This window comes from Aulonocara sp. 'chitande type north' Nkhata Bay, linkage group LG23 (genome assembly GCF_057382095.1).
Source record: "Aulonocara sp. 'chitande type north' Nkhata Bay isolate Kocher_YH1m ecotype deep benthic linkage group LG23, A_spYH_male_GT1.1, whole genome shotgun sequence".
NCBI classification, from domain to species: domain Eukaryota; kingdom Metazoa; phylum Chordata; class Actinopteri; order Cichliformes; family Cichlidae; genus Aulonocara; species Aulonocara sp. 'chitande type north' Nkhata Bay.
The window spans coordinates 30,672,287-30,681,434 of record NC_141365.1 but is presented as its reverse complement, the minus strand read 5'-3'; the positions used below and the strand labels follow the sequence as shown (position 1 = coordinate 30,681,434).

Below are 9,148 nucleotides of genomic sequence, written 5' to 3'. Positions count from 1 at the left end.
GAATACAATTGTCTAGCACTATCTTAATTTGTACCAACAAAATGAATAACAGCCTGATAACATGCTGAACTAAACCCTAGACCAGGGGTCCCCAATCCCAGTCCACGAGGGCCAGTGTCCCTGATCCATCACAGCTGATGTAAATGGATAAATTACCTTCTCAACAATTCTTGAAGTTCTCCAGAGGCCTGGTAATGAGCTAATCATTTGATTCAGGTGTGTTGACCAAGGTGAGATCTAAAACCTGCAGGGACACCAGCCCTCATGGACTGGGATTGGGGACCACTACCCTAGACAGAACAAAATAATATTAGTGCTGTCACTAATATTGAGTTTGAGTCATTAAAATGACGTTAACGGCATAACCGCATTAATGCGGTAAATCTCCGTTAGCGAGTTATCGCGGCCTGCCCCATGCGTAGGGCTGCACGGCGTCAAATCATTAGCGCGTTTAGCTCGTTAATGCGTTAGCGCCATCTAGCCCCACACGCTGGGGGACACCAAAAACAAAACTGTAGATGCAAATCTCCATTGATCTGGGGCTCCATGCTAAAATCTCACCCTGTGGGGTCAAAATGATCACAACAACAGTGAGCAAAAATCCCAGAACCACACGGGGGACCTAGTGAATGACCTGCAGAGAGCTGGGACCAAAGCAACAAAGACTACCATCAGTAACACACTATGCCGCCAGGGACTCAAGCAGGGGGACACGCCTAGCACTGCAGGATTTAAGTTAGTACATGTCCGGGCTCATCTGAAGTTTGCTAGAGAGTATTTGGATGATCCAGAAGAGAATTGGGAGAATGTCATATGGTCAGATGAAACCAAAATAGAACTTTTTGGTAAAAACTCTACTCTACTTGTGTTTAGAGGAGCAAAAAAAATTATTGCGCTAGCTTACGTGGTTGCAGTGCTACCTGGAATTAAAAATAGTTAAGCAAAATGGAGCATCCCCGCTCCGACCGGCTTTAAAGGGTTAAAAACCAGACAATGTAATTTTCTGGATGTTTTTTCTTATTTTGTCTCTCATAGTTGAGGTATACCTCAAAAAGGTATACTAAATGCTTTTTTGCTGAAATTGCTCTTTCCAATCTTTTGGTGAGTTGTGTAAATTATAACATCAGATTACTGTTCTTAGCTGACAAGAGTGGTGCTCAGTGTGATCTTGTGCTGCTGTGTTCAGAGATGCTCTTATGCCTACCTTGTTTGTAACAAGCCTATTCGATTTCCCGTTACCTTACATTCAGCTCGAAGCAGTTTGGCCATTCTCCGCTGACCTTTGACATCAACAAGATCTCTTCACAGAAAACTACCGCTCATTCATAGCTGGACTGGCCATCAGGCATACCGGGCATTTGCCAGGTGGGCCGATGATTTTTTTTTTTGTAACGGCATGAACAATGTGAGTTGGTGGATATGCCAGATATTGGCCAATGTGTAAAAATAACTCAGTTGTTTGGTGGTGGCTATGGCGGAGCTTCCACAGAGGCCAGCAGGTGGATGAGGGAAGGGGAGGCAGGAGGAGGAGAGACCCGAGGAGGCCGCCGGCCCAAGTGTCAGGTGAACTGAACTTCAGGTAAGAAGTTATGACCTGCAGTCTATCTGGGTCAGAAATAGACCAAGTTTAATTCAATTCAATTCAATTTTATTTATATAGCGCCAAATCACAACATAAGTCGCCTCAAGGCGCTTTATAGATACAGAGAAAAACCCAACAATCATATGAGCAAGCACTTTGGCGACAGTGGGAAGGAAAAACTCCCTTTTAACAGGAAGAAACCTCCGGCAGAACCAGGCTCAGGGAGGGGCGGGGCCATCTGCTGCGACCGGTTGGGGTGAGAGAAGGAAGACAGGATAAAAGACATGCTGTGGAAAAGAGACAGAGGTTAATAACAGATATGATTCAATGCAGAGAGGTCTGTTAATACATAGTGAGTGAGAAAGGTGACTGGAAAGGAAAAACTCAATGCATCATGGGAATCCCCCCGCAGCCTATGTCTATTGCAGCATAACTAAGGGAGGATTCAGGGTCACCTGATCCAGCCCTAACTATATGCTTTAGCAAAAAGGAAAGTTTTAAGCCTAATCTTGAAAGTAGAGATAGTGTCTGTCTCCTGAATCCAAACTGGAAGCTGGTTCCACAGAAGAGGGGCCTGAAAACTGAAGGCTCTCCCTCCCATTCTACTTTTAAATACTCTATGAACAACAAGTAGGCCTGCAGAGCGAGAGCGAAGTGCTCTAATAGGGTGATATGGTACTACAAGGTCATTAAGATAAGATGGGGCCTGATTATTTAAGACCTTGTATGTGAGGAGCAGGATTTTGAATTCAATTCTGGATTTAACAGGAAGCCAATGAAGGGAAGCAAAAACAGGAGAAATATGCTCTCTCTTTCTAGTCCCTGTCAGTACTCTTGCTGCAGCATTTTGGATTAGCTGAAGGCTTTTCAGTGAGTTTTTTGGACATCCTGATAATAATGAATTACAGTAGTCCAGCCTGGAAGTAATAAATGCATGAACTAGTTTTTCAGCGTCACTCTGAGACAGGATATTTCTAATTTTAGAGATGTTGCGCAAATGGAAGAACGCAGTCTTACATATTTGTTTAATATGTGCATTGAAGGACATGTCCTCGTCAAAAATGACTCCAAGGTTCCTCACAGCGTTACTGGAGGCCAAGGTAATGCCATCCAGAGTAAGAATCTGCTTAGATACCATATTTCTAGGCTTTTCAGGGCCGAGTACAATAACCTCAGTTTTATCTGAATTAAGAAGCAGAAAGTTAGCGGCCATCCAGGTCTTTATGTCTTTAAGAAATTCCTGCAGTTTAACTAATTGGTGTGTGTTATCTGGCTTCATGGACAGATAGAGCTGGGTGTCATCTGCATAGCAGTGAAAATGTATGCTATGTCTTCTAATGATGCTGCCTAGGGGAAGCATGTATAATGTAAATAGAATTGGTCCTAGCACTGAACCCTGTGGAACTCCATAATTAACCTCAGTGTGTGAAGAGGACTCTCCATTTACATGCACAAATTGGAGTCTATTAGATAGATATGATACAAACCACTGCAGTGAAGTACCTGTAATACCTACAGCATGTTCTAATCGCTCTAATAGGATATTATGGTCGACAGTATCGAACGCTGCACTAAGGTCTAGCAGGACAAGCACAGAGATGAGTCCACTGTCAGAGGCCATAAGAAGATCATTTGTAACCTTCACTAAAGCTGTTTCTGTGCTGTGATGAGCTCTGAAACTGGTGTAGTTTAGGTGTAGTTTATTTTCGTTGTGCTGACTTTTCACAGTTAGAATATCTCGTACTGCGTACTAGCTACTATGACAGAGTTTCTATACAGCTGGGTGGGTGCTATGATGTTACTGATAGTGAACTTTATTTTATTCATAAGGTTAGTTAGTAGAGTTGCCAACCGTCCCGTAAAAAACTGAATCGTCCCATATTCAGAGACAATATTACACGTTTGAGCTGAAAAGGAACACAGTTTGTCCCGGACTTCAGCTACAATGGAAAAAGACACAAAGCTGGAGTTATTCTGTGTTTACGCTGCACAGCTGCCTCTTCTTCTCTCATTCTCTCTCTCCTGTTGCCACTTCAATCATGAAACTGATCAATGATCAGCTGATCGGCTTTTCTCTCTTGTTTGTTTATCGCCCACTTTGCGCCAGAAAGAGGAAACCAGCGGATGTCACGGTAAACAACAGCAGCACTTTTAAGCTTGATCAGCTGTTGTTAGAAGTTATTTCATATTAATTTCTAGTATCAGCTGATGTTTGCTGGAGCCACAGCTGTAAAGCTGCTGGTCATGATATCAGTTTGGATATGTGGTGAGAGGGAAACATGAAGATGAAACCAGGAGATGTCTTTACTGAATCATCAGAGCTGTGATGGAGAAACAGGTTTACCTTTTAGGTGACATGAATGAGTTGAAGGGAAGTTATGAACTGTTTCTGAGAGACAAATAACACCAGGATCCTTTTCTAAGTAGCTGACAGCTGGTAACTGTGCAGGGGCGGGTCTAGCAAAGTGTTGCCAGGGGTCCATGTAGGGCATTAACAGGGAAAGGAGGGGACAAAGAAATACTTTTCTTGCTTATTCTCATTTAAAATGTCTAACTTTTATTAAATAATTATTTGAATCTTACAACCAAAGTTTTTATCTGATGTAAAATGTATAGAAATCATACGTATACCAACTAGCTCGCTCATGACTGACGACCATGGGTGGCAAACCCCCGGTGCTTTAAAAAAAAAACTAATTTCGGGGGCGCACGCTGCCATGTCGTTTAATTTGTTCAAATCATATTTAGCCAATAAAATATGTGGTTTAGTTTCTGTGTGAATGGGATGGTGGAGTCCTCACGGCCAGCAAGCTCCACCAAACACACAAACAGGAGGGAGAGGAAGATCAGAGAAGCAGGTACAGAGCACAAGCAGCAGAGCAGTAAATATGGGGGTATTTTAAATACGAAGGCAGACTAGAGTCTGCAAGAGTCATATCAAACAGACTTTAACCCTCTGGGGTCGACGGACGCGCCGGTGTCATGCCAAACTAGGTATCCCCGACAGAATTAGTTTCCCCTGCGTCGGGAGCACACGTTGGACTTTCCAAATCACGGACAAACAGTATCCCACGTTGTTGATTTTTAGTTTACAAACACTTCTTATAATGACTAACTACTCCTGAAGTTTTTGAGATGTTAGCTCCTTATACAACGAAGTTATAGTGGGATACAAATAATATCAGGCTTATCCTGCCACAATTTGTTCCCCCTGTGTAAATCACGGACAAACAGTATCCCACATTGCTGTGTTTAGCGTGTTTGGAGGCTAGAGTTAGTGTGTTGTGTAGTTATTGTTTTGTATTGTGTGTCACTTATGCAGCTGAATGTCACATTTGCTCCAAAAAAGCCATCAAAGGCAGATTCCAGTGTAAACGCTGTTCCCATATGGAAAACAGGAGTGATACACCTCCTTTTGTCAGACCTGCAGGGTTTAGGCCTGTGCTGTTCTCTTCTGTCTTATACTGAACACAAACTATTTTTTGTGACTGGCACAAATACTTTGTATGCCTTCTTATTTGATGCAGAACACCTGATTGTTCTGTAAATAGATTTAAATGGTTATATAAAAAACGCCTAAGGCCTTGGCTGCATTTTTAGGTAAATAGTACCAAATAACTTTGTTTGCAAAACTTGTGCATGAACCTGAAGTTCCCAAATTGATATAAAAATTGTTAGTTTTCAAAAAGTGTGTCCTCCTGAATGGGATTATAAGCTAACAAGCAGCGCTGTGTGTTTGGCAGATGGCAGGTCATGACGGACAGTTCAACTCTCATCCCACTCGTGCCACTTTTTGTTATAAATGTTGTCATAAGTGTGCTACATTGGTTGTGTATCAAAATTACTTAAAAGAAATCTGACAAAACCATGAGAAATTATCTGGAATAACTAATTTTAACATCTTCTTTCTTAAGGCTGTATTTTTAGCAACAACACTTTTTTTAACAACACAATTTTGTTTTAAAAACAAAATGGTAGGTTTATAAATGAGACTGAGTCTTATTTGATTTCCATGTTTTAGGTCTCAAACATAGTCCAGCATCGATGAACCATCAGTTTGGAAGGGTTACCGATATTTGTTCGTGACAACGAGACCAAACTCTTCTTAACATGTCTGGTGAGTATGCAAATCTACTCAATCTTCAGTTTTGGTTTACAGAGACTTATATGTACTGTTGTTAATTTTGCATAGGATACAGATCCAGTTGAGAGGGCAACCCAAGGTGTTAAAGTGGGCATCCTCACTGTTCTGGAGGACTGCGTAGGACCCAACTCGCAGTCCACAGGGGTCAACACTGCCATTGTTTTCGAAGAGGACATTATTCTTGATGATCTGCCAGACCTTCCCACTGCCTTTGCCTACCTGTTTGGCCTACTTTATGGGCTCAACATGGAGTTTCCCAAAGAACTCAAGTACACATTTGTTTGCTGTATGGAAACCAGATAGAAGAGTTCACATCCTGCCATCCGATGTTTTGAATCTGTTTGTTAGTGACTATCAATCAAGATAGGTTTGATATTCTGTCTGACAATACCACACCTTTAAAATTGGATGAGTAACACTTATTACAAAAATGTGACATTTTTGTTTTGTTTTTGGAAAAAGACTTTGTGGCTGAATGTTTTCAGTATGTTAAAAATGGCTCATCTCAAAACATTGTCAATGGGCAGTTGTGTTTGAACACAATAAAGTTATTTGAAAATCAACATTGTGTAAACCTTCATTAATACAACAGGGAGCACCTTATGAAAACTATAAAGGATACTTTTTCTAAACTTAAGGAATTTGGCAAAACAAAAAAAATATGTTGTGTAAACTTTAGGAATTACATTGCTGAAACAATAAAATATGAGTTAAGAAAAAGCAGTTATTAATCTTGTAAACACAAAAACATTAGTTGAAGCAACTTTTCTCCTAAACTTGAAATTATAAGTTATCCATCAGAACCTAAAAACATAAATGCAGTGCCTTGAGTTTTTAATTTTTTGCAACATTTTTTGTTTTTTTACAGTGAACAAACGCAGCAGAGGTCGAGTACAGTGAATCATATTAACTCAGATCATGATTATTTACAGTTTTAAGGGGTTTTTTGCTTTTTCTGACCATACATGAACAGGACACTATTCCTGGGAGACTGCAGTGATGCCAACTCCTGTTCAAATGAAATAACTCGATTTTTTAACTTTTTTTTCTCAGCAAGTCTATTTTTTGTTACCATCCTTAGATTCAGTATCATTCAGTCTTCCCCAATCACATTCCTTTCCAACTAAATAAAAAAAAAAATACACTGCACCAGCAGCAGTGTCTCAAATGAATTCACTCTATAGGAGAAAATAAAAATGTAGCCATGCTTATTTCACCTGGGACCATGGGAAATAAATGAGAATGAGCTGCTTTTCATGTAATTACATGCTGAAGTTAATCCTACGTCAATGCATTTTAGATCATCAAACACTCAAATGGAAAAGCAATTGCGTGTAAAGTTCACTCCATTACATTCGGGTAATAAAGGCACGGGGGATGCAGTTCGGAGGCCAACAATCTAAATGGAATCTCATAGTTTCCCCTTAAATGTTTTCCTCACAGGCCTTAAGTTCCACGGAGAGGCTGATACAGATCAGACAGAACTGAAGAGGATAAAGTTCAGCATTGAGGGAATTCACAGCTGATGGTGATTTTTTTAATACATGGTAGGCTGCCATTTACATGCTCATGTTACTGTCTTGTTACTCTGTTGAAGTAACAAGAGAGTATAAAGTTTTATCTTTAGATTAGTGAAACTTGGACTTTTCAAGCTAACCGATTTGATGTAATTTTCTTTCATTTAAGTGCTAACAAATCCAATACTTAAATACTGCAGCTGCTGTATGAAGGGTTAGAGCCTTGAGTATCATTTTACCCATCACTGTATTTGTTTTTTGTGTTCTCTTGTCACATTTGATTAAAAACAAAATGTGGTTTTGAATGATGACAAAGCATCATTCAAGGCTCCAATGTGAATGATGTACTACAAAATAGTAGTGAACAAGGGGGCGATATTGCTGATTTGCAGAGCCCTGAGGTCCTCTAAGAAAAGCAAGTGGTAAGTCATAGGGTATGTGAAGGCCCATTGGATGCAAGAAGCAGGCCCACAAAGAGACCAGAAAGAGGCAGAAATGACCAAAAACAGACAAAAGCAATCACAAAACTAAAAAAATACAACATACATACAAATGACCCTAAAGTAATAACAATGACAATAAAGAACAATCATGAAATCTAAAATGACTAGAGGCCAAAAACTACAAGCTATGTAGACCACAAACAGTATAAAACAAAATATATAAAACAACCACAAAGAGTCACCAAATGGCAACCCCCCCCCCCCTCAAAAAAAAAAAAAAAAGAACTATAATTTAAAAAATGCAAAACAGTTATGTAAAACATGAGGAATTTATCTCCATAAGCCAGAAAATAACCACAAACAAGTTCAACACAACAAAAAAGTCAAAAGAAAACCACAATAAGCACAAAAGTATGCTAAATTGCCACAAGAGACCAAAATGAACTACAAATACATGCGAAACAACTACAAAGGCTAGAAAAATTACAGAGATATGTAAAAAAAATCATAGTCAGGCAAAACACTGCAAAAGAGAAGGACAAAGTAGCAAAAACAAGCACAAAGAGACCAACAACAACCTGAAAATGAATTTAAAATAATCATTCAAAGATGTTAAAGACAAAGCTGTTACCATTACCATGTAACTATTTAAAAGACAAAGTAGTTCTCAAAGAAATGCAAAAAGGGAGCAAAATAAAAAAACAAATAACAAACACAAAGTGATGCAAAAATGACCGCAAAACAGTGGATGTGGGAACAAAAGCGAGAAGGGTGGGGGAGTGCCTTTGTCTCATAATCTGTCTGTGGCTAGAGGCTGTTTGGATTTACAAATGGAACCTTAATATTATTTTACATTAGAATATTTCAAGTTGTTTATTTGGCATTCAAGAAATGCATTGAATAAACAATGAAACTATCAATAATGTGCCGTTTGTTATTGCAAAAAAAACCAAATGCGAGTCTTACTCATTTTCCAAACGTGCCCCATTAAACAGTCAGTTCCCTCTGAGGTTCAAACTGAGAGGACATTTCTTCTTTTTCTGAACTTTGAACCCCATTCTCCCGCATAACCTCGTATAACCTTTTCTTTTTCTGTGAAAACTAGAAATCCATCAAAAAAGGAAAAAGAAATTCCACACACGTGGCCACATTTGCAGAATATTTGTTCTCATTTGGACCCTGTAAATTGTTAGATTTCATAGCCACAGAGGAACACGCAAGCAAATCATGACCATTAATTTTAAACACACTAATTCTACAAGACATATTGCCCATTTTATCAGCTTTTCCACTTGGTGTGTGTGTGTCACAAATGGAAACAGGCCCTCGCTGAAGACGGAGACTTGCTTTCTATTAACGTCCTCCCCGTTAACGCGCTGGACTGGCTCTGAAGCAATGATCCATGACACAAATGATTCATGAGAGCGTGACATGTAATGTTTTATATTGCTGCAATGAAACT

At 39.6% G+C, this 9,148-nt stretch overlaps 1 long non-coding RNA gene across 1 annotated transcript; it reads left to right on the top strand.

Annotated features, from left to right (window-relative positions):
• Positions 1-1,250: 1,250 nt before the first annotated feature.
• Positions 1,251-6,232, top strand: LOC147302199 (uncharacterized). Its single transcript, XR_015127074.1, has 4 exons — positions 1,251-1,365; positions 1,481-1,579; positions 5,604-5,699; positions 5,775-6,232. It is a non-coding gene; the product is annotated as an uncharacterized LOC147302199 (long non-coding RNA).
• Positions 6,233-9,148: the final 2,916 nt, after the last annotated feature.